The sequence below is a fragment of the Lathyrus oleraceus genome, chromosome 1 (genome assembly GCF_024323335.1).
Source record: "Lathyrus oleraceus cultivar Zhongwan6 chromosome 1, CAAS_Psat_ZW6_1.0, whole genome shotgun sequence".
In the NCBI taxonomy this organism is placed as follows: domain Eukaryota; kingdom Viridiplantae; phylum Streptophyta; class Magnoliopsida; order Fabales; family Fabaceae; genus Lathyrus; species Lathyrus oleraceus.
Window position 1 is genome coordinate 45324168 of NC_066579.1, and position 19030 is coordinate 45343197.

The window sequence follows — 19030 nt, forward strand, 5'->3', positions numbered from 1 at the left end:
GGAGGGAGTTGATTAGTGAGAATAAAAAAAGAGATGAGAGTGAACAAAGAGAGGAAAAGAGGAAAAATGAGGAGGAAATATTGGAGGATAATATTGATGGTGAAGTGGGGGAGTGGAGTGAGGAAGAAAGTGAAAAGAACAAAAAGAATGGTGAAGTTGAAAAGAAAGAAAGTGTGGAAATTGAGAAAAATAAGAGTGATGAAGTAATGGGGGAGGAAGTGAAAAAGAAAAGAGCGAGAAGTTCTAGAGTTGCTAAAGGAAAGGAGGTAGTGAGCGCTACTCCAATCCAAAACCTTCCTTATCCACATGCTCCATCTAAAAGGGAGAATGAACGGCATTATGCCTGGTTCATGGATATTTTTAAACAACTGCAAATCAACATTCCGTTTGCCGAAGCCTTGGAGCAAATGCCCAAGTATGCCAAATTCATGAAGGACATACTTACAAAAAAGCGGAGGTATACGGAACCGGAGACCATTGTCCTAGATGCGAGTTGTAGTGCAATTATTCAAAGGACACTTCCGAAAAAAGAGGTTGATCCGGGACGAGTTACTTTGCCGGTTAAAATTGGTGATATCTATGTCGGAAAAGGACTAATTGATTTGGGGTCAAGCATTAATCTTATACCATTTTCTATTGTAAAGAGGCTTGGCAACATTGAAATTAAGTCCATCCGGATGACGTTGCAATTGGCCGATAAGTCGACTACCCATCCTCATGGCGTAGCCCAAGATGTTTTGGTTAAAGTCGACAAATTCTTTTTCCCAGTCGATTTTATTGTTATTGATATGGAAGAGGATGATGATGCTCCGCTTATTCTGGGCTGACCGTTCATGAAAACCGCGCGCATGATGATAGACGTTGACGACGGTTTGATGAAGGTGAGAGTCCAAAATGAAGAACTTACTTTCGATCTATTCGAAGCAATGAAGCATTCAAAAGATAGAAGTGATAGCTTTCGCATCGATGTGATCGAAGAGGCAATTTTGGAGGTTTCTAAGCATATTCATGAGATATCTCCTATGGAGTTAGCTCTTAATGACTCATTTGAAGTTTTCACAGTTGAAGAAGAGAAAGCTCTTGATGAATGCTTAAGGGAACTTGATGGTTTAAACGAACTACAACCGTGGGAAGTTGAGGAGGAAGACTTAAAGAAGGAGGTTAATGACGAAAAAGCGCCTATTGAATTGAAAATGTTACCTTCTACTTTGAAGTATGTATTCCTAGATGAGACCGAAGCAAAGCCGGTCATCATAAGCAACCTTTTGTCAAATGATGAAGAAGCCCGTTTGATCAATGTGCTAAAAAAAATCAAGAAGCCATGGGTTGGACTCTTTCCGATCTAAAAGGAATTAGTCCTTCCTATTGCATGCACAAGATTTTAATGGAAGAGGATTTTAAGCCGGTAGCTCAACCACAACGCCGCTTAAATCCTACTATGAAGGAGGTTGTTAGAAAGGAAGTTGTCAAGTTGTTGGATGCGGGAATGATTTACCCAATTTCGGATAGTCCATGGGTTAGTCCTGTGCAGGTGTTTCCGAAGAAAGGTGGAATTACCGTGATCCGAAATGACAAGGATGAGTTGATCCCTACTAAAGTTGCAACGGGGTGGCGAATGTGTATTGATTATAGGCGGTTGAATACCGCAACTCGAAAAGATCATTTTCCACTCCCGTTCATGGATCAAATGCTCGAAAGACTCTCGGGGCAACAATACTATTGTTTCTTGGATGGCTATTTCGGGTATAACCAAATTGCGGTTGACCCGGCCGATCATGAAAAGACGGCTTTCACATGTCCGTTTGGAGTTTTCGCATACCGAAAAATGCCCTTTGGGTTGTGCAATGCACCGGCGACTTTCCAAAGATGTGTGCAAGCCATTTTTGCCGACCTTATTGAGAAAACAATGGAAGTCTTCATGGATGACTTCTCGGTATTTGGTGGTTCCTTTAGTTTATGCTTGGCAAACTTGAAAACGGTGCTTGAAAGATGTGTGAAGACCAATCTTGTGCTTAATTGGGAGAAATGCCACTTCATGGTGACCGAGGGGATAGTGCTTGGCCATAAAGTCTCTTCAAGAGGGCTTGAAGTTGATCGTGCTAAGGTTGAAGTGATTGAAAAGTTACCTCCTCCGGTGAATGTGAAGGGAATCTGAAGCTTTTTGGGGCACGCCGGGTTCTATCGGCGCTTTATCCAAGACTTCTCAAAGGTAGCTAAGCCTTTGAGTAATTTGCTAGCTAAGGACCAGGTATTTCTCTTAACCGATGAATGTTTGCAAGCTTTTGAGACTTTGAAAGAAAAATTGGTTACCGCTCCAATTATAGTCGCTCCAAATTGGAATTTAAATTTTGAGCTAATGTGTGATGCGAGCGACTATGCAATCGGAGCGGTATTAGGCCAAAGAAAAGAGAAAATTTTTCATGCGATACATTACGCAAGTAAAGTTCTTAATGAGGCTCAAATTAACTATGCCACCACTGAAAAAGAATTACTTGCGATAGTGTATGCGCTTGAAAAGTTTAGGTCTTATCTTATAGGGTCTAAAGTCGTAGTGTATACCGACCACTCGGCGATTAAATATTTGCTCACCAAACCGGATTCGAAGCAAAGGCTCATCCGTTGGATCCTCTTGTTGAAAGAATTTGATGTTGAAATCAAAGACAAGAAAGGATCGGAAAATTTGGTGGCAGATCATTTATCTCGCTTAGTTAATGTGGAGGTTACCGCTTCAGAGAAGGAAATCCGGGAAGAGTTTCCTGATGAAAAACTTTTCAAAATTCAAGTTAGGCCGTGGTTTGCAGACTTTGCAAACCACAAGGCTAGTGGTTTTGTGCCTCCCGACCTAACTTCGAACCAAAAAAGGAAGTTTCTTTCGGATGCCAAGTATTACGTATGGGATGACCCGTATTTGTTTAAGTTGGGTAGTGATAACCTTTTAAGGAGATGCGTTACTGGCGATGAAGCGCAGAGCATCCTTTGGCATTGTCACAACTCGCCTTACGGCGGACACTATAATGGGGTGAGAACGGCCACTAAAATCCTTCAGTCAGGATTTTATTGGCCCACTATTTTCAAAGACGCACATACCCATGCGCAAAGTTGTGATAGTTGCCAGAGAAGCGGTGGGATTGGTAAGAGAGACGAGATGCCTCTCCAAAACATCCAAGAGGTCGAAGTATTTGATTGTTGGGGCATCGATTTTGTAGGACCATTCCCACCCTCTTATGGTGACGAGTATATGCTTGTCGCAGTTGATTACGTTTCTAAGTCGGTTGAGGCGATCGCCTCACCTCGGGCGGATGCGAAAACGGTAATAAATTTTTTGAAGAAAAACATATTTTCCCGTTTCGGAACCCCCCGAGTGTTGATAAGTGACGGAGGGTCACACTTTTGTAATGCACCGTTGGAAAGCATTTTAAAACATTACGGTGTATCACGTAGAGTGGCAACTCCGTATCACCCACAGGCTAATGGGCAAGCCGAGGGCTCTAATCGTGAGATTAAGAGAATTCTCGAAAAAACTGTGTCAAATTCGAAAAAAGAGTGGTCACAAAAATTGGATGAAGCGTTATGAGCATACCGTACCGCCTTTAAAGCTCCAATTGGGCTCACTCCTTTTCAATTGGTGTTTGGTAAAACTTGCCATTTGCCGGTCGAATTGGAGCACAAAGCCTTGTAGGCTCTGAAATTTTTAAATTTTGAAAAGGATTTGGCAGGTGAGAAAAGGAAGGTGCAACTGCTTGAGTTGGAAGAGATGCGCAATGCCGCATATCACTTAAGTTGGTTGTACAAAGAAAAGGTAAAAAAATATCATGACAAAAAGCTTCGAAAGAAAGAATTTGTGCCCGGACAGTTGGTCCTATTGTTCAATTCCAGGTTAAAGTTATTCCCCGGAAAGTTGAAATCAAAATGGTCCGGGCCATTTTGGGTCAAAGAAGTGAAGGAGTACGGAGCTATTGTCATTGAGGACATGGAAAAGAAGGAGAGTTGGACCGTTAATGGCCAACGTTTGAAGGTTTATCTCGGCGGTCATGTGGATCGCGAGAGCTGTGCTATTTCTTTGGATGCTCCTCTGTGAGCATCGCACCGTTGAGCCTATCCGACGTTAAACAAGCGCTTGTTGGGAGGCACCCCAACATTGTAAGTATTTACAGTTTTTCTGTGGTATCGTATTGGGATTCCAATTGTTAAACCTTGCTGAATGTACCAGGAATGCTATATTTGAAAAAAGCACATGTTGTCATGCTCGCTAGGTGCTCGCTAGGTGAAGCAGTAGCGAGCGGATTCGCTAGCTGCTCGCTAGGCGAAGCAGCAGCGAGCGCTGCGTGGCAGCACTAATTTCATTCTAAGCAGGCCACTCTTTTGGGCCCAAATGCAATTTTTCTTTTTACAACTCTGAACTGAAGCACTCACACAACTCTCACAGTACTCTCTCACTTTTCATCTCACTCAAACCCTAAACGGTTACATTGCATTGCAAACCTCACTGTGCACTTCAAATTCAATCAATCTCTTTCACTAAGGTTTGCCCTAATTCCATTTCTTTATGTTTTAACTTTGTAAATTTCTGATGTATATGTCATTTAGGGTGAATTTGGGGGAATGGGTACATTAGATTTTGCATGTGGGTATAGATTTGCATGTACATTAGAACAATGTCGTTCTTGATAAATCATTTTATTCTGAAATAGATACCATGAGACCTTGGGTTTTGCCAAAATTTCACTATAAACATTGCAGAACCCAAAAACCCGTAAGATTCGCTAGCAACTCGCTAGGTGAATCAGTGGTGAGCATTCGCTGCCACTTCACTAGGCGAACCTGTAGCGAAGCTTCGCTAGGTTCTCGCTAGGCGAAGCAGCAGCGACCATGACATTAGTTGGAATTCTGGTTTTGCTTTCTAATCTGTTTGTGTTTGTGTTGTTTCCTCTCTCTGTCTGTGCAGATGGAATCCAGGTCCGGAGCTTCGAAAAAGAGAAAGGGCGGGAACACTTCCCGTCCGGTACCAATACAATTCGACACCGACAAATTTGTCGGGCCAAAACAAGCCGCAAGATATATTGCTTTGGAAAAGCGAAAGATTTTGCCAGAAAAGAGATTTTTAATCAACCCTAAAGGCACAAACCGAACATTCGCCGGGTTGATTAACAGCAAAAAGTGGGATCGGTTAATATCCCCTCTGGAGCATTACGATATCGCAACAGTGCGTGAGTTCTACGTGAACGCACTGCCGAACGACGACGAGCCATTCACATGGACGTCTAGAGTGTCCGGTCGTCCTGTTGCGTTCGATCGGGATGCAATTAACCGTGTCCTGGGTGAACCGCTCCATCTGGGAGCCGAGGAGAGAGACACCTACCACAAAGATTTAAGGCTTCACCGGGATACTGATGCGATTTCTGCTGCCCTGCTTTTGAAAGGGAAATCAGTTGAGCTGAACCCATCTGGGGTTCCCATGAGATACCATAGGGAGGACATGATTCCCTTGGCTCAACTGATCCTTTTGTTGGTTCTTACAAACATCAAACCCAAGTCTCATACTTCTACCGTGTCGATCCAAGTGGCACACTTGGTACACAGCATCCTCACGAACATCCAGATTGATGTGGCGAGGATTATTGCTTTTGAGCTGAAGTCCGTGATTGAAAGCGGGCTAAAGTTGGGGGCACGAGTGAATTATCCCCTGGCTTTCCCTTGCCTAATCATGGCTTTGTGCCAGCAAGCGAGGGTGAGGCTAGCCTCTAGGGGTCAAGTAAGGATCCCGCCGACCATTGATGACCGATACGTGGCCAAGTATTGCAAACCGAAGAATATAAGAAGTAGTTCAGCTGTTGAGGTTACCGGGGCTTCTGATGGTCCTGGTACTTCTACTCTAGGATCCGATCCTTTCCAGCAGGCTGTCTGCAACTACAACTGGGATTGGATGGCGGCAACCCAGCGCGCCATGCTCGATATGCACGATTCTATGCAGCTGTTACAGTTGCAGATGCGCGACCCCTCCAGAGAGCATTCTATGATGACGCGTGAGCAGTTTCTGCGACATGCTAGCTGGCCTGTGGACAGGCCTGTGTTTGGAGAGGGGGCGGGTGCTGGTGCTTCTTCTGGTGCTGCTGATGAAGATGATGATGATGAGGCTACCGGTTCTGAAGCCGGTAGTGATGAGGGTTATGAGTCCTTGGAGGGCTAAGTTTATTTTATTTTTTATATTATGTTTTATTTCTATTGTATTTTGATGTTGGTTATGTACTTTTGGGGTGTTTTGTCCCCCATGAACAATTTTAAATTTTGAAGTAATGTTATTATTTATGCTTTAAATTTCGTTTGTTTTAATAAATTTTTGGTTGGTTGAGTGTCAAACCTTCTAGATTGGTTGCTCCTCAAAGAAGTATCCAATGAAGGTGCATCTGAGCTTGGATGGCAATGATAAAAATAAACAAGTGAATAATGCTAAGGTACATGGTTACCCCCGACTAGAATTTTAGAATGCATTAAGAACTTTACTCTTTTTTGTAATTGAATATTGTCTTTTTGCAACATAATTGAATGAATGTTTCATCTAGGACTTAAAACCACAAATTGTGAGGAAACCTCCATTGTACACTTAAATGCTGGATTCTAATAAGCCTTGTTGATTCATTTGATTCATGCTTTGTCTTTTATTATTGTGAATATGTGGAAGCAATTAGAAATGATTAAGGCACTTGTTTTCTATCGAGCACAACCAGTTCCAAATGCAACTTACCTGTGAGCAGAGAGAGTATTCGTTAACCCCTTTGAGCTTAAATAGTTGAATCCCAGCTTGAAATAAAGCGAGATTTCAAAAATCTTTTTTTCTTACAACCCGGAAAATTTTGATAATTGTTCTTTTGCCGTAAAAAGTCAAGAGCATTCACTTAGGGTGAGTAAGAAATAAGTTGGGGAGAACGAAAATGAGAATCGGTAAGTACCACAACTCTTGAAAAACCGAGCAAGCAAAAAAAATAAAATAAATATATATATATATATATATATATATATATATATATATATATATATATATATATATATATATATATATATATATATATATATATATATATATATATATATATATATATATATATATATATATATATATATATATATATATAAAATATAGAAAAGAGAAACATCTGTTTTGTAAATATGATGTGAAAGAAAAGAAAAAATAGAGAAAATGAAAATGAATGCTTGCTTGGAAGAAAAATAGTGAAAAACAAAAATTGAGTGGTGAAATAAGAGTTGTGAAGGTTTCAAATGAGAAATAAATAGAACGAAGTTGAGATGTGTGAATAATGTACAGTGAATGTCTCTTTTGTATCGGCAATTTCGTTTTCAATGGCCTTAGAAATGACCCTTGTTTGTTAACCTAACCAAGCTTCAACCGAAAAGTCCTCAGTGATATTCGTGCTTCCACATTACCATTTATAATTGTTAGACATTGTATGAATTGAATTGATTTCTTCATTGTTGTTGGAGAGTGAGATTATTCCCGCGGTTGCAAACGCGTAATTTCTTCAATCCTTATTCGAAGAGGAGAGATAGGGTGATTCATTCAAGATAATATTGTTGTGGATAGATACATATTTCTCATTGCTACTAAGTTTTAGTTCTTGTGTATTATTTTATTCTAACCGTTGGAAATTTGTATCTGCTGATTCGCTTGTATTTGAGCCGTTTTATCCGATTTCGGAGAAACCTTTTTCTTAATGCAAATCCTCTTGTCCTTCAAGAGGCATACTTTGCTTGAGGACAAGCAAGAATCTAGTTGGGGAGAGTTGTTAGATACCCAAAAGTGCTTATTTGAGCTATCAAATATGGGCATCTTTCACTCCATTTCCTTGCTAAAGTGTTCGAAACCACCTTTGTTTTTGATGAATTGCAATACAATGATAAACGATCTTGGTACCTTTGATTTATGTGTTATTATGCAGGAAGTAGGCATGAAATAATAGAAAATGAAGCCACAAGAAAGTTGGCAAAGGGACCAAAAAAGGGATGCATTCATCAGCTTGCTCGCTAGGCGAGGGCTGTGGCGAAGAGCTCGCTAGGCGAGCGCCCAGCGAGAACCCAGCGAAGAGCTCCAGGATTTTACAGTAGCAAACATCAACAAACTCGCTAGGCGAGCAGCCAGCGAAGGGTGTAGCGAACACGTCCAAACTTGGTCAAAAGCGCAGCCAACACTCACTCGCTAGGCGAGCCATTAGCGAGCTCCCAGCGAGCAATTCCAGTAGCAAAACCTCCTAAGCTCGCTGGAGCGAAGGTTGAAGCGTGTGCTTCGCTTAGCGAACATGCCAATCTGGCAAAGGACATTTCTTTGGGCGCAGGTGCCTCAGGTGCCTCATTTTGGGGCTCGCTAGGCGAGCCATTCTGCTCGCCTAGCGAGCATGACAACTCAGTAGCAGCACTATAAGTAGCAATGGCTACTTTTTGGAGCCATACTTTTACACCTCCATACTTTTGTACTTTTTTAGATATTTTTCCAGCATTGCTCTAGAGATCTTTTGTGACCTAGAAATCATTTCTCTTCATCTCTTAACAATCTTTCATAAAAAGAAGGTGGATTCCCATCCAATCTCGATTACTCGACTCGGATGTTGATCAACCTTCTTCCGAAACTTGTTGACCAAGCTACCATGAAAATGAGTAGCTAAGTTCTTCATTTTGTCAAGGTTAGATGTAGATGATCATTAGCTTTGTGTGTAAATGGGATGATCTTCATTTGTAAACTCTTTAATGGTAAATATATGGTGAAAACTTTATTTTATTGAAAACTCTTTGTGTTGGTTTATGATCGAGAGATGTTTACCAACTCTTTACCTAGGTTTTCATCCAATCTTGTTTGTTAGCTAGAGATAGTAATGAATGATTTTGTTCACCATAAGGTTGAACCAAAAAGTTGTCATTTTGATAGATTGTGTTAGAGATAAACAATGGATCAAAATGGGAAAACTCACAATATGTGTTAGAGATAAACACATTGGGAGGATTTTGTGAAATAGTCTATCATCTAAAGGAGTTTATAAGTTTTGTTGATCGAACATATACATGCAAAGTGATCGTCGAACCCTAACTTTGGCAATATTTCTCAAATATTAAAACCAAATCTTTTACCGCATTTTATTACACTTTTATGCAAGATACCGTGACTAAACCCAAAAACCCCCTTGTTACTACAAGTTAAGAATTGAAACAACTGTCGAAAGGCGGTGATATCTCACAATCCCTGTGGAGACGATAACAAAAACCCGACACTAAAAATACAATCAACACTACGCAACAACTGAAAAAGAATTACTAGCCATAGTGTATGCATTGGAAAAGTTTAGAGCTTACTTGATTGGGTCAAAAGTTGTAGTCTACACTGACCACTCGGCGAATAAAATATTTGCTAACCAAACCGGATTCCAAACAAAGACTAATTCGCTGGATTCTCTTACTACAAGAGTTTGATTTGGAAATCCGGGATAAAAAAGGTTCCGAAAATTTGGCTGCGGATCATTTGTCTCGTTTGGTCAATGTAGACATTACAAACAAAGAAGAGGAGGTGAGAGAAGAATTTCCAGATGAAAAACTGTATGCGATTCAAGTGAGGCCTTGGTTTGCTGATTTTGCTAACTACAAAGCAACCGGTTTAGCACCGGAAGACCTCACTTGCAATCAAAGAAGGAAATTCTTGGCAGATGCAAAATATTATGTTTGGGATGATCCTTATCTGTTTAAAGTGGGTGCAAACAATATTTTAAGAAGGTGTGTAACAATTGAGGAGTCAAGAGACATCCTGTGGCACTGTCACAACCCTCCGTATGGAGGTCACTATATGGGTTTGAGAACAACCACTAAAGTGCTCCAATCGGGCTTTTATTGGCCATCTTTATTTAAAGATGTGCATGAACATGCGAAGAGTTGCAATACATGCCAACGGAGTGGAGGAATAGGAAAACGGGATGAAATGCCTCTAACCAACATGCTAGAAGTAGAAGTTTTTGATTGTTGGGGTATTGATTTCGTTGGCCCATTCCCCTCTTCTTTCTCAAATGAGTACATACTAGTGGCCGTTGACTATGTCTCGAAGTGGGTAGAAGCAATTGCCTCACCTAAGGCCGATGCCAAAACAGTGATTAAATTTTTAAAGAAAAACATATTTTCACGTTTTGGTGTGCCTAGGGTGTTGATAAGTGATGGAGGCTCACACTTTTGCAATACACCTCTAGAAAAAGTTTTGCAACATTATGGTGTAAAGCACAAGGTGACCACTCCCTACCACCCACAAGCGAATGGTCAAACAGAGGTTTCAAACCGGGAAGTCAAGCGGATTCTTGAGAAAACAGTCTCGAATTCAAGAAAAGATTGGTCTTTAAAGCTGGATGAAGCTTTGTGGGCGTATCGTACCGCCTACAAAGCACCTATTGGGCTAACTCCGTTTCAAATGGTGTATGGGAAGACTTGTCATCTTCCAGTGGAAATGGAGCATAGGGCATTATGGGCTCTTAAATTCTTGAATTTCGACTCCACTCTAGCTGGAGAAAGAAGAAAAGGACAACTCCATGAATTGGAGGAATTAAGGAATAATGCTTACCATTCGAATAAGCTGTATAAGGAAAAGGTAAAGGCATACCATGATGGAAAGGTCCGTCATAAGGAGTTTCATGATGGACAAATGGTATTTCTTTTCAACTCAAGGTTGAAGTTATTCCCTGGTAAGTTAAAGTCAAAGTGGTCAGGACCGTTTGTTGTCAAAGAGGTGCGCAATTATGGCGCCATTGTGATTGAGGATCCAAAGTTACAAGAGAGTTGGACTGTAAATGGTCAAAGACTCAAAGTCTACCATAGTGGCGACGTAAATCGTGATGTGTGTGTCATGTCTCTATCTGGACCAGGCTAATCAGTGGAACGTCGAGCTCTAAACGACGTTAAACAAAGCGCTTGTTGGGAGACAACCCAACGTTGTAAGCCTGCATTTTATTTTATTTCTGCTGTGTTGATTTTCAGCTGTGTTAAATTTTGTGAAATTGGATTCTGTTTTTTGCCGTTCGCCCCGCGACCACCGTTCGCCCCACGAACTGAATGCAAAGCTTCAGTTCGCGCCGCGAACAAGGTTCGCCCCGCGAACAGTGCGTGGCAGAACCACTTAAGTTCTGTTAGGTTATATTTTCCTTTTCAATTCAACTCATTTTCAAAACACCAAGTTTGCCTCGCTTTCACTTCCACTCCCAAAAGCTTCCCAAAACTGAAAATTTTCCTTTCCCAAATCCCTAATCTTCATTTGCTAACAAAGACCAAGTGCTTCAGTAAGGTATGTTATGCTTTTCAATTCCTCTTCTCCATTTCCTTTTGGGTTCACATTTAGGTTTGGTTAGGGATTGGAAAAATTTGAAGATTGACACTTGAAATCACTATGCATGTCTGATTTAGATTAGGAATAGGATAGAGTTGGAGACCTTAACTGTTAGAAGTAGCATACCTCACATTTTTGGAACCCTAGGAGACTCCTGGAGATTTCCTGGTTCGCAGGGTTCGCGCCGCGAACGGGCCTTCGCGCCACGAACTGGGAAATTCTAGGGCCATGTTTTTATGCTGATTGATTGCTAACTCTCTTCATGTTTTGTTGTGTGGTTGTTTTGATGTTTAATGCAGATGTCAAAGAGAACAAAAACCACGGCTCCCGCTCATCCTCGTTCTTTAAGAAGGTTCACCAGTGACGAACACGAGGAACGTTTCGAAAAGCTTATCAAGAGAACCATCCATCCGGAAAGGTTCATCCGTCTATTACCGGGTGGGACTTATCGGAACGTGGTTTCCAATTTTGAGAGACGAAGGTGGATGAAACTGTGTGAACCAGAAGCGGCAATCAACTATGATATTGTTCGGGAGTTCTATGCAAACGCCATGCATCAAGAAGATGGGGTAGCTTTCAACTACCAAACAAGGGTAAGAGACAGGATCATTTTTTTGGGGAGAGATGCCATTAACTCACATCTTGGTAATCCTCTAACCCTGGGAGAAAACGAGCGGTGCGAGTATCGTACCCAAGAATTGGCTAATAGGTGGGATCTAGTAGCGGTGAATGCTACCCCGTGCCTTAGAGGAAAATCATTTGATCCAAATGAGCAAGGACTCCCAAAATCTTGGAAAAGAGAAAATTTTAATCTGGAAGCTAGGGCTTTTCTTGTGCTGCTGTTGAGCAATATTCGGCCAAGGAGCCACACCACCACAATCCCTCTGGATGTAGGATGTTTGTTGTACTACATTATGATCGGAAAATATGTGGATGTAGCATCTATCATAGTGGGAGAAATGAGGAAGATGGTTTTAAGTGGAACCAAATTTGGTGGTAAAGCAGGTGTGCTTGCGTACCCGGGGCTGATCATGGGACTTTGCCAACGGGCGAATGTTTACATTCCGGATGAAGTGAATTTCTCTATCACCAGTGTGATTAACGATGCCTATCTGAATAGGTTCTGCCAAAGCCAAATGGATATAACCGAAGGAGCTGGAACCTCGTCATCCAGACCCCGACCCCGACCCCGACCCCACACTACTTCAGTTTTTGACCAAATGCCGTTTGCCAATTATTGTTGCGAGAGCTTTGAGGCCTCTAGGAGGTCTCAATCATTTATCTTCGATGCTATGCAACAACAATTCCAGAACACGTTCCTTGCACCCGAAGCTCGCACATTTCCTTCTCGGGCGGAATATGTGGCCTATGCTAATTGGCCTGAGGGCAGGCCAGATTTTATGGGGGGTGCAGGAGGTGGTGCAAACCCTAATGATGAGATGGAGGACGTCCTTGGTGATGTAGGTGATGGCCAAGAGGAGGAGGATTGAGAAGTTGGTGAATTTGAGAAGTTGTTGTCATTTTGAGTTTCTTTGTATTATTTTTGTTTTTGAAAATTTTTGATGTACTTTTGGGTGGCTCTAGTTCACCAAAACTTTGTTTTTTGTTAGTTGTTTTGATAATTGCATGAATACTATTTGAGAATTAAGTGTGTTACAATCAAACTGGTTTACCAACATTTTTGTTTAATTGTTCTTACTCTTAAGTAAAGCTTAAAGCAACCGAGAAATGATCACAAAGAAAGAAGCATAGGACACTTCGAGTGGTGATGATAAGAATTAGTGTCGGCATTTCGAGGTACACTTTATCGCTTTCTAGACTTAACATGAGTAGTTGATGGTGTGTGCAAATTTCATATCATAAACTCATTGAAATGTATGTCACCTTTGAATCAAAATAGGACTTAACCAATTGTGAGGAAGTTTTCCATTATACACTAAAAAGCGGGAAATCAAGCATTATTTTAACTCATTCTTATCATGCTAAATCATGCATCAATCCATTTTTGTGTGAAAATTTTGAAAATGATAGAGGCATTGTTTGTGAGAAAAACCACTTGACCAAAAAGTTTGAATCAACTAACCTTGTGAGGAATAATCCTTAGTTAAACCCCTTTGAGCTTATTTTAGGATTCATTTTATTGATCATTGAAAAATCAATTGAAAATTGTGGAATAAATGAATCCTAATTTCTTTCGTGTCAATTGAAACCTCAAATCGAGTTGTTTGCAAATTTTGCCTTTTGCTTATTTCTAAGTAGGGAGCATTATTGAATAAATTTGGTTTTGGAATCTAAAGTTGGGGAGAGTAAAGTGAAAAGTTGATTAGAAACTTGGAAAAGTGAGTTTTTATGAGAGGGTGAAAATATGAAAAGAAACAAGAAAAAGAAATCACCCTTGAAACCATATAAAAAAAAGCAAAGAAAATTCTCATGGTTGTGTGGATGTAAAAAAAAGAAAAAGAAAAAAAATAGGGATCAAAGAAAGGGAAATTGTGTAGAAGTTGAATGTTTGGGAATGCTCCCTTAGGATAGGCAACTTTGTTGAACTCTCTTAATCACATCATTTCTTGTAACCTAAGCCACATTACAACCGTTGAAAGACCTCTTGATTCTCATTTTTCACATGATTTGGTATTTGTTGTGATAACTGCATGATTTGAATTGTTGTTGATTTAATTGTTTGGATGAGTGAAAGTAACCCTTCATGTTATTCATCATTATTATGATGTGTGTGTAAGTTTGATTCAATTTTGACATATATGGCTTTGAATTCCTTGGGGAGAGTTGTTAGGGACCAATTAGTACTACTTTTTATATCATTTTATTGGTCCATTTTACCAAACTTTGATGTAATTACACACTTTTATTCTTATTAATTTGTATAAATGCAATTAGATTTGATTTATTTTGTTTTGAATAGTTATTTCACAGATTTGTTAGTTTTGTAGAATTTTTAGATGAAAGAGCTTTTGGAATGCAACATCGCAATTTGGAAGATTTTGGATGAAGCTTGCAAAGCAAGGAAGCTGGATAAGCTTCAGTTCGCGCCGCGAACCGCCTTCGCGCTGCGAAGGTTGCGAATCCAGCAAGCTGATTTTGGGCCAAGGGTGCTGTCTTTCATGACTAGCTGTCTTGCCATTTTGGTGTCTGTCTTGGAATAGCTTTTCTGCTTTGGATGGAAATGATCAATTAAGGAAATGTCAACTCTTTTAGGATAGGAGAACACATTATTCTAAGACATTCAATATTATTATTCAGACATTGATACATTGAGATATTTTTGTAAGAGAGAAAAACAGAGATTTTCTTCCATTAACATCCTGCTTTGTAACAATGATGATGAGGAGCTAAACTCCATTTTGTCAAGATTGGAGGTAGTAGCTATTCTCATTTGTTTATGTATTCCATTTGACTTTTATATATGATAAAGATTGTTGATGTATTGAATACTGTTTTTGCCCTAAGTTGAAAATCATATTTGAGTAGTTGTTGAAAGAGATTATTTGAGTCTTGACATAAAACAGATTTTCAAGTAGTGAATAAGTTGTAGAGATAGGTTTATTCATTACTCTTCTTTGGTATTAAACATTAAAGATTGCTATATTGATAGTTAGGTGGAGAGATCGTCTAAGGATCAATATAGTGATTATCACAATATCATTTAGACATAAATGACTTTGAGAGGATACTTGAACATCATCAATAATCTTAAATCTATATAGTTATCATAAGGAATCATAAGCATTTAGAATAGTGAACTCCAATCTTGCCAAGCTTTTACATTTGATTAAAACCATTTTACTGTTTTTAGTGACATTTACTCACAAGATAATTTTCCAAACAAAACAACTTTGTTACTTTTCAAACTTATAACAATTTGGATTATAGAACGACGGTAATAACAACCAATCTCTGTGGATACGATATAAAAATATTTGCCGAATATATACTTTTAAACAATGTGTTTGTGATATGTGTGAAACCCTTGTGGTTGTGCTGTTTATTAAAATATCTGATAATTGTATGTGGGGTTTCGAAGGGTGTTTACATTAGTGGTATCAGAGCATGTCACTTTGTCTGGCCAGGTTTTGTAATATAGTCGAGTCCCTAGTATGTGACATGTGGTTGTACACTCCTTATTCATTGTTTATTCTAATGTTTATTTAATGATATGAAAAATGGATGGAAGAAATGATCGCGCTATTGTTAATGTGTTAGAGTCGGTGACTCATGCATTACATAAACATCATAATCAGGTAGGTGATGAGTTATGTGGTTTGGGAAAATTTCAGAGGAATAATTTGTTGAAGTTCAAGGGTAGGTATGATCCGGATGGTGCTCAGGTGTGGCTCAAAGAGATCGAGAAGATATTCCAAGTAAAAGCATGTACTGAAGAGAAGAATTTATTATTTGGTACTCACATGTTGTCTGAGGAAGCTAAGGACTGGTGGGATAACACTCGCTAGAGAATAGAATTTGTTGGTGCTGAGATCACTTGGGTTGTGTTCAGGGTGCAATTCCTTGTGAAGTAATTTCCCAAAGATATGCATAGCAAGAAGGAGATTGAATTTCTTGAGTTGAAGCAAGGAAACATGACGATTGTTGAGTATGTCGCCAAGTTTGAGGAACTAGTGAAGTTATGCCCTTATTATAATGGTGCAACTATAGAGGGATCAAAATGGATTAAGTTTGAGAACAGACTGTGACTTGAGATTAAGCAGGGTGTTGACTACTAGGAGATTCACATGTTTCCTACTCTAGTGAACAAATGTGGGATTTATAATTATGATTGTAGGGCTCGTTCCGCTCACTACAAGAGTGTTAGTGGGAGGAAGGGAAAGAATCAGTTTAGGGGAAAACCATACAGTGCTCCAGCTGACAAAGGGAAGAAGAAGGCTACAAATGAGAAAAAGCCAAGTGGGGGAGGGACCCCCGTTTCTGTCAAGTGTTTCAGGTGCGGCGAGTTGGACCACCATGTTAATGAGTGCAAGAATAATGTTCTAAGGCGCTTTAACAATGGTAAGATAGGTCATTATGTCGTGGATTGTAGGAGTGATAGTCCAATTTGTTATGACTGCGGTGAAAAGGGTAATATAAGTACCAATTGTTAAAAGCCAAAGAAAGCATAGTCGGAAGGGAAAGTCTTTTCTTTGACTGGGACATAGACTACTAGTGTTGACCGTTTGTTTCGAGGTACATGTTTTGTAAATGGTATCCCTTGGATTGCTATTATTGACACAAGTGCAACACATTTGTTTGTTTCGCTTGATTATGCTGAGAAGTTGGATTTGAAATTGTCTTCTATGGATAAGAACATGATTGTTGATACCCCGACTCTAGGTCCGGTAATCACTTCGTGAGTTTGTTTGAATTGTCTGCTCACTATCTATGATAAGAGTTTGGGTGTGGATTTAATATGTCTACCTTTGAGGAATCTTGATGTTATCCTTGGAATGATATGGTTGGAGTTTAATCATGTTCATATCAACTATTTTTCCAAGACAATATCATTTCCAGAGTCTGATACTAGTGATACGTTGTTCGTGTCGGCTAAGCAAGTGAATGAGTTTGTGAAGGACGATGCTGCAATGTTTGTGATATTAGATTTTATGAAGGAAGAGACTAAATCTATATATTGGACGAGCTACATGTGGTGAGTGATTTTCCGCCATAGTGCAAGGTGAAGTTTTCTATAGACTTAGTACCCGGTACTAGTCCGATATCAATGGCTCCTTATAGGATGTCTACTTCAGAGATGAGTGAATTGAAGAAGCATCTGGGAGATTTATCTGAGAAGAATTTTGTTCGTCCGAGTGTTTTGTCGTGGGGTGCACCGGTTGTTAGTGAAGAAGAATGACGATAGTATGAGGCTATATGTAGACTACCGACATCTAAATAAGTGACTATCAAGAACAAGTATCCACTTCCAAGGATTGATGATTTGATGGATCAATTGGTATGTGCTAGTGTGTTTAGCAATATAGATTTGGGTTCGGGTTATCATCATATTCATGTGAAACTGGAAGGTATTCCAAAGACGACTTTCAGAATGAGGTATGGTCACTATGAGTTTTTTGTATTTCCATTTGGTATGTCTAATGCATCTGGAGTGTTCATGGAATACATGAATATAATATTTCATTCGTATTTAGCTAATTTGTGGTTGTGTTTATAGATGACATTCTGATATACTCAAAGTTCAATGAATAACATATCGAACATCTGAGAATTGTATTACAAACATAGAAAGAGAACCAGTTACACACAAAGTTTTTCAAGTGCGAGTTCTAGTTAAGAGAAGATAGTTTCCTTATTCATGTGATTTCCAAGGGTGGTATAGTTGTAGATCCATCGAAAATAGATGTTGTGTTACAATGGGAGACTATGAAGTCTGTCACTAAGATTAGAAGTTTTCTTGGATTAGTTGGTTACTACAAGAAGTTCATTGAAGGTTTTTCGAAGTTAGAATTATCGTTGACTCAGTTAACTCGAAAGAGTCAAGCCTATGTTTGGTATGTTAATTATGAAGAAAGTTTACAAAAACTTAAGAAGAAGTTGACATATGCTATAGTTTTGATTTTGCCGAATCCAAGTGAGTCTTTTGTTGTATATTGTGATGCTTTAAAGATGGGCCTGAGAGGTGTATTGATGCAGAAAGGTTAGGTTATGGCTTATGATTCAAGGAAGTTGAGAGTTCATGAAAGTAATTATCCTACACATGATCTTGAGTTGGCAACAGTGGTATTCGTGTTGAAGATTTGGAGGCACTACCTGCTTGGATCCAAATTTGAAGTGTTCAGTGATCACAAGAGTTTAAAATATTCTATTCATCAAAAATAATTGAATATGAGACAGATGAGGGGGCTCGAGTTTCTGAAAGATTATGATTTTAACTTAAGTTACCATTCGGGCAAGGCTAACGTCGTAGCTGACACATTGAGCAATAAATCTTGGCATATGTCGATGTTGATGGTTTGAGAGTTAGAGTTGATCGATCAATTAAGAGACATGAGTTTAGTATGTGAAAAGACTCCTAATAGTGTGAATATAGGTATGTTAAAGCTGATGACTGGCATTCTTGGAGAGATCAGAGGGGCAGAAGACCGACGTGGGATTGGTTGACCAACTTGTGTTAATCAATCAGAATAAGGGTGGTGACTTCATAATACATAAGAATGGCATGATGAGGTTCATAGACAAGCTTTATATACTAGATGTACCGAAGCTTAAGAATAGTGAGTATTCTTGAGGAGGGTCACAGGAGTGGGTTGAGTATTCAACCTGATGCCACTAAGATGTATCAGGACTTAAAGAAATTATTTTGGTGGTCAGGAATGAAAAAAAGTAGTTGAATTTGTCTATGCTTGTTTGACTTGTCAGAAGTTGAAGATTGAACATCAAAAACCGTCAAGTCTGATGCAACCTTTGAGTGTTCTAGAGTGGAAGTGGGATAACATTTCCATGGATTTTGTAACAAGTTTACCGAAGATGACAATTGGATTTGATTATATTTGGATGATTATTGATAGGCTGACTAAATCAGCTTATTTCATACCAATCAAGATCAGTTATACCTTGCAGAAGTTAGCTGAGTTTTATATTGAGAAGATTGTTAGTTTGCATGGTATTTCGCCGAGCATTGTATCAGACAAAGATCTAAGGTTCACGTCAAGG